General features: G+C 37.4%; 2 non-coding genes across 2 annotated transcripts; one reads left to right on the top strand and one right to left on the bottom strand.

Annotated features, from left to right (window-relative positions):
• The first annotated feature begins 4,728 nt into the window (after positions 1–4,728).
• Positions 4,729–4,835, top strand: LOC116109248. Its single transcript, XR_004124747.1, has one exon. It is a non-coding gene; the product is annotated as a small nucleolar RNA R71 (small nucleolar RNA).
• A 6,229-nt stretch (positions 4,836–11,064) lies between these two features.
• LOC116109249 lies at positions 11,065–11,171 on the bottom strand. Its single transcript, XR_004124748.1, has one exon. It is a non-coding gene; the product is annotated as a small nucleolar RNA R71 (small nucleolar RNA).
• Between the last annotated feature and the right edge of the window lie 1,431 nt (positions 11,172–12,602).

Genomic DNA, 12,602 nt, shown 5'->3' with positions numbered 1-12,602 from the left:
AAGAAAAACTTAGCCATTTTAGAAGGGAGTTCGACATTTTGGGAGAAAAGAGAGAAGATTTGAGGTTGATTTGAGATTGAACTCTTTGGTATTCATCAAATAGGGAAGATTTTTGTTCTCTTTCTTTATTCCAACATGTTGAATGCTATGTTTACTGTGTTTATTTCGATTTGTGTTAATTTTATTATGAACTAACTCACTTTGGGTTAGGGTTTTGATGTAATTAGGATTTTTATGTTTAATATATAGATTATTGTTGCTTTTATATTCTATTGCATGGATTGTGTGATTACTCTTGTTTTTATTGAATTTATTTGTTGAACATGATGAGAATGAAAAATGATTCATGTATGAGCTTCTTAGGGTAATTGTCATTGTTGTATTGAACGCTAGAGAAAGGTTTGAGAATCAATTAAATGAATTTAGGATTCTATTAGCTTAACGAACTTGGAACTATTAATCTTCAAATTGTTGGGTATGGAAGCTTAATAGGGAAAAGTAGGAAAACATAGCCTGAGAAGGTATGTTTTGCGCATTAGGGAGTTCGATTTATAATCCGTGCATGTGAGTCTAGAAGTAGCATAATTCATAGAATCCTAGTGAAGTCAAAACCCTAACCGTTTGCTTAATTGATATTTTCTCTCAAATTAGTTTTACTGTCATTAATTAGCCTTTACGTTAGTAGTAAATTTTTTTTTCACTTTAGCTTAAATTCATCCGCAAATCCAAACATTTTTCGTTTTCTCCAACTTGTCAAACAATTAGGAAAATCAGTGCTTAACAAATAATCCTCGTGGGAATAATACTTTACTTATCACTTTATTACTTTTTGCGACTAGTGCACTAGCTATACATTGCATGTTATAGTTACAACGCATCACCAACCCATTGACATTCATCACAACTCTTAACAAAACTAAAACATCTTTAAAAAGAGTGGGCTAGAAAAATCCTGATTGAAGAATTTTAGCGGCGATCTTTGTCGAACCAAAATGGCCACCAACTTCCATTGAATGACAATGACGAATAATATTCATCATCTCTTCCTCTGGCACACATCTTCTTATCATTTGATCGGCGCAATGCTTGTACAAAAACGAATCCTCCCAAAAGTAGTACTTTAAATCTACAAAAAAATTCTTCCGTCTTTGGGAGTTCATTCTAGGACGCATAACTTTATGCGCCAAATAGTTGGCAATATCTGCAAACCACAGCCTTCTTGAATAGCAAACAATTGCTGATCTGGGAAGTATTCATTGATTGGCTTGTCTTCCTCTTGAACTTCATCATTGGACTCTAATCGGGATAGATGATTAGCTACTTGATTTTCCATTCCTTTCTTGTCCTTAATTTCCAAGTGGAATTTTTGTAGAAGCAATACCCATCGCAATAATCTTGGCTTGGAATCCCGTTTCGCTAAGAGGTACTTCAATGCAGCATGGTCAGTGTACACAATAACCTTGGTACCTAGCAAATAAGAACGAAATTTATCAATAGAGAATACCACTGCTAAAATTCTTTTTCAGTAGTGGCATAATTTAACTGTGGTCTCGTTAAAGTCTTGCTGGCATAATAAATCATATGCAAAATCTTACCTTTTCACTGTCCTAAAATAGCCCCTATAGCGTAATCACTTGTGTCACACATGAGTTCAAAAGGTAGTTCCCAATCGGGCGCAACAATAATAGGAGCAGAGATTAATTTTGCTTTTAAACACTTAAATGCATCTAAACACTCTTGACTTAAATTAAAAGGAACATCCTTAGCTAAAAAATCACAGAGACATTTAGAGATTTTAGAGAAATCCTGTATAAATCTCCTATATAAACCCGCATGTCCAAGGAAACTTCTGACAACCTTCACTGACAACCTTCACTGAATTGGGAGGTGGTAGTTTCTCAATGACTTCAATCTTCGCTCGATCCACCTCAATTCCATTCGCAGATATTCGATGACCTAACACAATCCCATCTCATACCATAAAATGGCATTTTTCCCAATTTAACACCAGGTTAGTGTCAATACATCTCTGCAAAACATTAGATAGGTTAGTTAAACAATCATAAAAAAAATCACCAAAAACAGAAAAATCGTCCATGGAAACTTTAATGGACTTCTCAACCATATCAGAGAAAATTGAAATCATGCAACATTGGAAAGTTGTAGGAGCGTTTTACAAGCCAAAAGGCATTCTTCGATAGGCGAATGTTCCGTATGGGCACGTGAAAATCGTTTTCTCTTGATCTTCTGGCGCTATAGCAATTTGATTTTAGCCTGAATATCCGTCCAGGAAACAATAGAACTCATGGCCAGCTAACCTCTCTAACATTTGATCGATGAATGGCAATGGAAAATGGTCCTTATGAGTCACGATATTTAGTTTGCGATAGTCGATACATACTCTCCATCTCGTGACTATTCGTGTTGGAATCAGCTCGTTGTTATCATTACGGACCATTGTCATTCCTGCCTTCTTTGGCATCACTTGGACTGGACTTACCCATGCACTATCCGAAATTGGATATATAATTCCTACAACTAAGAGCTTCAATACCTCCTTCTTGACCTCTTCTTGCATTGATGGGTTCAATCTTCTTTGTGGTTGGATGGTAGGTTTATAACTCTCGTCCATTAGGATCTTATATGTGCAAATTGAGGGATCGATACCTTTATATCCGCAATTGTCCATCCAATTGCCTTCTTGTATTTCCTTAATATGCACAGCATCTTTTCTTCCTCTACAGCATTCAAAGAAGCATTAATAATGACTGGAAAAAATTTACCCTCTTCTAAGAATGCATACCTTAAATGAGATGGTAGTTGCTTGAGCTCAAGTGTAGGTGGCCTCTTGATTGGTGAAGTGGACTGAGACACCACGGCTCCAACTTCTCTGATCAATTTAGCTTCAAGACAAACTAAGGGTGGTTGAGCATTTAAGTACCTTAAACACTCTCTTATCTCTTCACTATCAACTTCATCCTCATGATCTCTAGAATTCATCAAACAATTTCTACGGGGGAAATGGGGTAGCTTTCTTCAAAATTCTACTCCACTATGGTGTCGAGGACATTAATCTTAAAACATGTGTCTAATTCAAATGGACGCTTCATGGATTCAAAAACATCAAACTCTACTTACTCATCTTCTACCCTTAAGATTAATTTCCCTTGGTGGACATCTATCAATGTTCTACCCGTGGCTAGAAAAGGTCATCCTAAAATTAAAGGTATTTCCCTATCTTCCTCCATGTCTAACACTATGAAATCTACTTGGAAAATTAGTTTGTCTACCCTAATCAAGACGTCTTCTACCACCCCCATAGGATATGTTATTGATCGATCAGCTAATTGGAGAGACACGAGGGTTGGCTTCACTTCTCCTAATCTAAGTTTCCTGCAAATGGAAAACGGCATTAAATTTATACTTGCCCTAAATCACATAAAACCTTATCAAAATAACAACTACCAATAATACAAGGGATAGTAAAACTCTCTGGATCTCGTAGTTTGGGTGGTAGTTTCTTTTGAATCAGTGCGCTGCATTCCTTCGTTAACATAACTTTCTCGTGTTCCTCGAATTTTCTCTCATGTATAAGGATCTACTTCAGAAACTTTGCATATTTCGGCATCTGTTCTAACATATCAACAAAAGGAATATTAATATGCAAACTTCGAAACATATCAATAAACTTACCGAATTGCTTATCAAGCTTCTGATTCTTCAAACCTTGTGGGTACAGAAGGTTTGCATGGCTCAAAAAAAGTTTTTGCTCAGATTCACGCTTGTCGAGGCCACCAGATTTATTGCTGCGGCGACTAGTTGAAAATTATGATGATTCGGGAGCTACTTCACGATCGCCGCGGCCACCGGTATCATCGCCGCAATGATCGTCCTTCATGCCGATAATCTTCTCCATATTTCACGCTCTTCCTTCAAAGCTTTCTCTTGTTCTTACTTCTGTTTTTCATCCTTTGAATTCTCCAAGGTTCTTCCACTCCTCAAGGTGATTGCATGCACTTTTCCTTAGGATTCTTCTCTATATCGCTCGGCAAAACTCCTTGAACTCTTCCTGCTAATATGTTATGAATTTGCCCAATTTGAGTCTCAAGGTTTCTAATAAAGGCTAATTGATTTTGGGCAAGGATTTTAGTCTTTTCAAACCTCTTGCTTGTCTTTTCAATGAACTTGGTAAGCACATTCTCCAATTTAGATTTTGGCTCTTGAGTTTTAAAAACAAGAGGTTGTTTATGCTCATTGTTATTGCTCCACGAGAAGTTCGGGTGTTTCCTCCATGCTGGATTATATGTGTTGGAATATGGATTCCCTTGCCTCCTTTGGAAATTATTGACGTAATTAGCTTGTTCAGGCTGAGCAAACGGGTTCCCTTCTTGAAAACCCTTGGATGAATGATTTCCTACACAGAGGTCGCATGTCAGATAGGAGGATTCAATTGCATTTATCTTTAATACATTACCTAATTGCTTCTGGATGTTTGAAAGTTGAGCAACCAATACGGTGTAACCATCAACTTCGTGCACTCCCGCTGATTTCCTTGTTGAAGTTCTCTCCAAAGTCCTCATATAGTTATTGTTCGCCATCACTTCAATCAGATTGTATGCTTCCTCTGGTGTTTTATTGTTAAAGGCTCCTCCACTTGCAGCATTTATCATGGCTTGAATAGTTGGCAGCAACCCTTGGCATAATGTTTGCACTTGCAACCAGATTGGTAAACCATGGTGAGGGCACCTCCGTAAGAGATCCTTATACCTTTCCCATGCTTCATACAATGACTCCAAATCTTGTTGGTAGAAGTTTTTAATCTCACTCCTCAGCTTGGCAGACTTGGTAGGTGGAAAATATTTAGTGAGGAACATTTGAGCTAACTCATTCCATGTCGTGATACTCCCAGGTGGCAGAGAAATCAACCGTGCCTTAGCTTTATCCCGAAGAGAGAATGGGAAAAGCCTCAGCCTAATTGCGTCATCGGATACTTCATTATGCCTGAATGTGTTACATAACTCCAGAAAATTGGCGATATGCAAGTTGGGATCATCATTAGGTAACCCAGCGAATTAGACCGACTGCTGAATCATTTGAATAATTGCTGGCTTGATCTCAAAATTATTCACTTGAACTGGAGGTCTCCTGATGATAGAATAACACCCATCAATAGTAGGAATAGAGTAGTCCTTCAATGCTCTTCGAACCACTACTGCTCCACCAATTGCATTTCCTCCTATGGTATCCTCACTCTCATTCTCTTGATTTTCCACATTGGGATTTATAATTCCTGTGTTAGCTATTGATTTTTCAAAGTTAGCCTTCCTCAACTGTTTAGCCGTTCTCTTTATCTCAGAATCTAAGGGATTAAGATCACCACCACCTTTTGAACGTAAGCTCTCCAGGTTCTAACTAAAAGAAACAAACAAAACAAAAAAAAAATGAAAATTAATTTCTAAGCAAAATTAAAACACATCAAATTAGCAACTAAATACTTCGTATTATGATAGTCCGAGGATTATACTGTTTTATTGAGGCTTTTTGGCCAGATTTTGGATACTTCTTATGTCGTTTTAGCCTGAATTGCAACTTAATTTCATATGTTTTATGTTTCAGGCCAAAACATGCACTTTGAGTGTATAATGAGCGGGATCGAGTTTCTGGACCCAGAAGCGAGCGAATCTCAGGATTCAGGGAAGTTCTGAAGCGGATTTGAAGCACTATAAAGCTTGTTCCCATTGGAGAGCATCGAAGATTGATGATTCAAGCAAGGAAGCAAGCGGAGGGCAATTTCGTAATATTAGAATTGTTCAACAAGGTTTGCCGTGGGGATAAACTCTCGAGAATTCGTTGCCATGGCGAAGTCTGCGATTTTTAGTTTTTAATTAAAACGCACAATTTTATTTTAGGAAAGTTTTTAGGTTTCTGGACTGACTATATAAGAAAAACTTAGACATTTTGAGAGAGGGGGGTGGTCACTTTTAGAGTAAGTTTAACATTCTGGGAAAGAAGGAGAGGAGATTGAGATTGAACTTTGTGGATTCATCAATAGGGAAGATCTTTATTCTCTTTTCTTAGTTTCAATAAGTTGAATACATTGCTCACTATTTTTACTTCGATTTATGTTAATTTTAGCATGAACTAACTCATCTTGGGTTAGGGTTTTGATGTAATTTGGGATTTCTATGTTTAATCAATGAATTAGTGTTATTTCTACATTCTAGTGCATGGATTTTGTGATTTCTCTTGTTTTTCTTGAAAGTATTTGTTGAACATGATGAGATTGAGAAATGAATCATGTATGAGCTTCTTAGGGAAATCACCATTGTTGTATTGAACGCTAGAGATAGGTTTGAGAATCAATGAAATCAATCTAGGATTCCATTAGCTTAATGAACTTGGATCTATTAATCTTCAAATTGTTAGGTGCGGAAGCTTAACACGGAAAAGTAGGAATTCATAGCCTGGGAAAGTATGTTTTACACATTAGGGAGTTCGATTTACAAGTGCATGTGAGTATAGAAGTAGCATAATTCGTAGATTAATTCATAGAATCCTAATGAAGTCAAAACCCTTACCGTTTGTTTTACTTGATATTACTCTTGCTTTAATCTTGCTTTCATTAATTAGCTTTTTAAATACTTAGTAAAATTTGCCTTCATTTTAGTTTTAATTTCTCCCATAAATCCAAAAACCTTTTTGGTTTCTCCAACTTGAAAACAATTAGGAAAATCAGTGCTTAACAACCAATCCTCGTGGGAACGATACTTCACTTATCACTTTATTACTTTATATGACTAGTGCACTTGCTATACATTGCATGTTGTAGTTACAACTCATCATATTGATATTGGTAAAACAAAATAGTTCCCCAGCAACGGTGCCAAAAACTTGACGAGCTATTCGCAAGTGTACGAAATCGTGCAAGTAATAAAGCTCAAGTAAATGAGTGTCGAATCCGAAGAGAACTACCTACCAAGTACCAAACTAGTCTATTTTATTGCTATTTGATGAAACATAATTTTAAGAATGAATTTAATGAAAAAGAAAACAAACTAAAAACTAAACAAAAGCAGAATTTTATTAATACTTTGGTAAACAGATCATTATGACAAAACCTAGGGCACATATTTCACACTAATTTAATCCTATGCATTGATAATTATTGCTAACCTAATTAAGCTTATTCTAAAGGCCAAACCCCCTGATATTCCACTAACTTTCTCTCGAACAATAAGCGAATTAACCCCTAAGCAACAACCTAAAATATCTTTAAGTTGGATTTAAGAGCTAAGAGATCATTAAGCTCTATGGAATTTACCAGAGTCTCATAGATCGCGGTAACCTATCTCTAGCATTCGCTCAATCTATGGTTTTATTACCTTAGACTAATTAGGTTTTATCTCTTTATCTCAACCCAACCCATGATATCTTTCAACTCTCTTATCCTTAAGAATTGAAAGCATTACACACAATAATAAAACTTAGAATTAATGCTCAATAAGAATTAACAACAATAAAGTCAACACATATTCATAAATTGGGCTACATCTTTAGCCCTAGAAAAAGGGATTTAGTTCATAATTACAGTAATAAAAACAACCATTGTATTCAATAACATGAGTTCAAGAAAGAAAAATGGAAAAACTTCTCTAATTGGCGAACGAGAACAGGAAGAATCCCGATCTCCAAAATAGTAGCCATCCTTTCTCCTTCTCTAATCACCCTAAAAACTAATTCAAGACCCTTATTTATAGTGATAGGGTTTGGAGGTTACTTAGGAAAGAATTAAATGCCTTAACCCATTCAGATTCAGACTAGGAGAATGCAATAACCCAAACAGGCCCGTGACCCATCGCTGTGGCGATAAGAAACGGTCACTGCAGTGATTGTTCTTTCTGTCCCACGAGTCCGTGATCTTCAGAATTTGGTAAAGTCATCAACACAAACTTTAAAGCTCTCTGAATAAGCTTTCCAACTCCATAAGAATAGTCAAATTCTGATTTCTATAGCTTAATTTATGATCAAAACATCAAAGCATGCTCATCTTGAAGGATTTCTAGATTTTACGTTGTATCTTTGACGCATCACAACTTTCTCGTTTCAACTCCGATTCTTGCACCGTTTGTTCCTACTTGTCACAAATTCCATCGACATCATATTTTTTCCTTCAAATATTGGTTTGAACCTAAAAATACTCAAACTACACCCGTGATCCCGTAAAAGGTATTTATGAAATAAGTAATTCAAATTCCACAAATTAAACACATTTTTCCATAAATAATCCAATTAAATCACTAACAAAATATATACTCTCAAGCTCTTATCAGAAACTTCTTTAGAATTTCTATAAGGGCAATTGAATCGATGAATAGGGAGTCTTCATAGCTTAAGGGTAGACTCTTCTTGATTAGGGTCAGTACTCCAAGGATCTGTTGGATCATCATTTCCATCTCTACTAGCTTTTTTGACATTGCCTACTCTATTGAGTTTTGACGGATGAGAAGGGCCTAGCACTAGTGGTCGTATGTGATGCGGGATGTCCACTCGACACATAAGTCATAGGCACTCCAACCCTCAAGTTAGCACAAATAGAATGAGACTAAGTAACGAGAAGAAAGAGTTAGAGTTGATAGAAGTCACTGTCACTGTGGTGCTATGGCATGACAACCATTGTAAAGTGGTTGGTACTCGACTCTACGGTGTGAATCAGTGGCTATATGAGAGAGCAATATGAAGAGCAAACTGGGTAGTGTAAAATTAAATCTAGAGTAAGTTCTAAAGTTTCTTCTGAGAGGGTCAACCTTGATACTTATAGATGGCTGGAGCGGTTAGAGCTCCCATGAGACTCAAAGTCCCTTTATGGAGTGAGTGCTAACTCTACGTTTATTGATTTGGTGAAGACGTTGTAATCCCTTTGTGAGTATTACGCCATTTGGCTGGAGACTCGAAGTTTGTTGTGACTCAGTCAAAGGGACATGAGACTTGGTCTATGATAATCCATGGATTATACAGTTTTCATTAGTCTTTTTAGTCGGATTTCAGGTACTTTTTGTTGCATTTTGACCTGAATTGTTGTTTAATTCTTTACATTTTGTGTTTCAGGTTCAAATGGACATTTTGAGCAAATAAGGACAAAATTGGAAGTTTTGACTTAGAAGTTAGCGGATCTCAGAAGTTAGAAGAGTTCTGAAGCAGGACAAAGCACGATGAGGCTTGTTCCAAAGGAAGAGCACAAAGAATCGAAGAAGAAAGCGAAAGAAGCAAGCAGAGTGGCAGTTTTGTAAATTCAGAACCTTTCAAGTAGCTTCTCCCCGGCGAAGAATTGTCCTTCGCCACGGTGAAGTACGACAGACACAAACAAGTCTGAGGCTTTCTTCGCCGCGGCGACGTTTCTTCTTCGCCGCGGCGACAATCATAATTTTCTGTTTTGTAAAACGCACAATTTTATGTTGTGCGTGTTTTTCTTAGAAATTTAGGGCGAGGTATAAAAGAAAAACTTAACCTTTTTGCCCAGGGTCATGCAGGAAGTAGGGTTAGCAACTTTTACATTATTTTTGGATTAAGCTTAGAGATTTTTAGAAATTGAAAGGGTGAAGATTCGATTTTGAACCAAAGGATTCATCAATTTGGGAGATTTCTTGTCCTCTCTCTTATTTTTCATTATGTTGAACTTGATTAATTTCATTTCTCTTAATTGTAGTGTTAATTTAGCTATGAACTAATCCATTTTGGGTTAGGGTTTTGATTGTAATTCGGATTTCTAATGGGTTAATTATTGATCATGTTATATTCATATGACTATGTTTTGATTGTGTGTTTACTCTGAATTTTAATGCTTTATGTGATGAACATGATGAGATTGAGAAATGAATCATGTTAGGCTTCTTGGGTAATCACCATTATAGTATTGGATGCTAGAGATAGATTCAAGAATTAATGAAATCATTGTAGGATTTTTATGCTTAATGAGTTTGGAATTGTTAACTTTTAAATTGTTGGGTGCGGAGGGTTAAGAAGGAAGAATAGGAAAACATAGCCTGAGAAGGTATGTTTAACACCTTAGTGAGTTCGGTTTACAATCAATGCATATGAATGTGAATATAGTGTAATTTTTAGGTTTAACCCATAAAATCCGAATGAAGTCAAAACCCTACCCTTTTTACTTGAATTGATTTTCTGAGTTTTCATCTTGCAATTCTTAGTTAAATTTTAGTTTAAAAGTTATTGTTCAGATTAGTTATAATTAGCTCCCATCAATCCAAAGATTTCGATTGCTCCAACTTGAGAACAGTAGAATACTTAGTGGTTAGCTAACAATCCTCGTGGGAACGATCTCTACTCATCATTATATTACTTGTGCGATTAGTATACTTGCTACATATTGCATGTTGTAGGAAATACGCATCAAGTTTTTGGCGCCGTTGCCGGGGAGAGTTTTAAGTTAACATTGAGTCTTTCTATAGTTAGCTAGATTGGAGTTTTTATCTTTGTTTTTGATTTTCAGTTGATTTGTGATCTCACTTTCCTTCATTTCTGTTTTTGCAGTTTATGCGAAGAACGAGACGTCAACCAGTGATCCCTATTGACCTTGAGCTTGAGAGGACCATTAGACGACGTAACAGAGAGAGAAGAGAAAGAGATAATCTTACTACAGAATCGGAAGAAATTGTTGTTAAAATGGCTGAACCAAAAAACAGGACACTGAGGGAATTTTCAGTTCCCACAGTGAATGGTAGTGGGTCGAGCATTACTAGACCTACGGTGCAAGCAAACAACTTTGAGATCAAGCCGGCTATCATCCAGATGATCCAGCAGTCGGTTAGGTTCAATGGTGACTTGAAGGAAGATCCGAATCAGCACATTGCAAATTTCTTGGAAATTTGTGACACCTTCAAGTCAAATGGAGTGTCGGATGTCGCAATTAAGCTGCGATTATTCCCATTCTCATTGGGAGATAAAGCCAAGGGGTGGTTAATGGCATTACCACCGGGAACTATAACAACTTGGAATGATCTAGCACAGAAATTCCTTACCAAGTTCTTTCCTCCAGCTAAATCAGCAAAATTGAGAAATGATATCACATCATTTCTACAGGATGATTCCAAGTCATTGTATGAGGCTTGGGAGAGATACAAGGAGTTAATGAGGAAATGCCCACACCATGGTTTACCGGTTTGGCTTCAAGTCCAAACGTTCTACAATGGATTGATGAGTAATGTACAAACCATGGTGGATGCAGCTTCAGGAGGGGCCTTGCAGAATAAGACACCAGAAGAGGCCTATGAGTTGCTTGAGGTTCTAGCAAGCAACAACTATCAAAGATCGAATTAGAGAGTCACACCAAGGAAATCTTCGAGTCTTCATGAAGTTGATGCATTCACAGCCATCTCAGCCCAACTCACGGCACTTCAGAAACAGTTGGGAACTATGCAGGTAAACTCTATTCAAGCACCTCAACTAACGTGTGATTTTTGTGTAGGGAATCATGTGAGCAACGAGTGTCAAGTTGGGAACACATTCGCTTTGTCATCTTCATCAACGGAGCAAGTGAACTACTTGGCAGGTAACCAGAGACAACTAAACAACCCATACTCCAACACATACAACCCGAGGTGGAGAAATCATCCGAATCTGGCTTGGGGAAATCAGAACTAGCAAAATAACCAATGGAACCAGAGGAACGTTCCAAATAACCAACCAGGGATGAATAACCAACCGGGAGATCCAAGAGTGACAAAGTTGGAAGATATGTTTGGGAAAGTCATGCAAGAGACCACGGGATTTATGAGTGAGACGAGGACGAATTTTAGAAATCAAGGGGCGTCCATTCGGAGTCTTGAGGTACAGGTGGGCCAATTGGCCGAGAAATTAAATAAGAGACCGCATGGTTCCTCACCAAGCAATACGGTTACCAACCCACGTGAGCAAGCTAACGCCATCACTTTAAGAAGTGGGACAGTTTTGGAAGAGGTAGAGCGAGCTACCAAGAAGGTTGAGCAACCCAGAAAGGAAGAGTCGGATGAGGAAATTGATAAAGAGAGAGTTGCTAAAGAGAAACCAAGTGGTTTAGAGAAAGAAGAAAAGAAACAGAATGAAAGGCAAAAGAAGAAAGAGAAATTGCCATTCCCCGAGATACCACCAGAGTTGGCACATCACACCCCACCCGTGCCTTTTCCTCAGAGATTGAAGAAAAAGAATCAGGATAAGCAATTTTCAAAGTTTATTGAAATTTTTAAAAAATTGCACATTAATATTCCTTTTGCAGATGCATTGCAGCAGATGCCGAGCTATGCAAAGTTCCTCAAGGAAATCTTATCGAACAAAAGGAAGCTAGACGATGAGGAAACGGTGATGCTCACGGAGGAGTGTAGTGCCATCCTCCAGAAGAAGTTACCTCCAAAGCTCAAGGATCCAGGGAGTTTTACTATTCCTTGTATTATAGGAAATATTACATTTGATCGTGTTTTGTGTGATCTAGGAGCTAGTATTAATTTGATGCCCTTTTCTGTTTTCAGGAGATTGGGAATTGGTGAGGTGAAGCCAACGACCATGTTGTTGTAACTAGCGGATAGATCAATAAAACACCCGAGGGGGATAGT

Source organism: Pistacia vera, unplaced genomic scaffold (assembly GCF_008641045.1).
Source record: "Pistacia vera cultivar Batoury unplaced genomic scaffold, PisVer_v2 Contig576, whole genome shotgun sequence".
NCBI lineage: Eukaryota > Viridiplantae > Streptophyta > Magnoliopsida > Sapindales > Anacardiaceae > Pistacia > Pistacia vera.
Note: the sequence above shows the minus strand (reverse complement) of the source record. Positions and strands in the feature narration are given on the sequence as shown.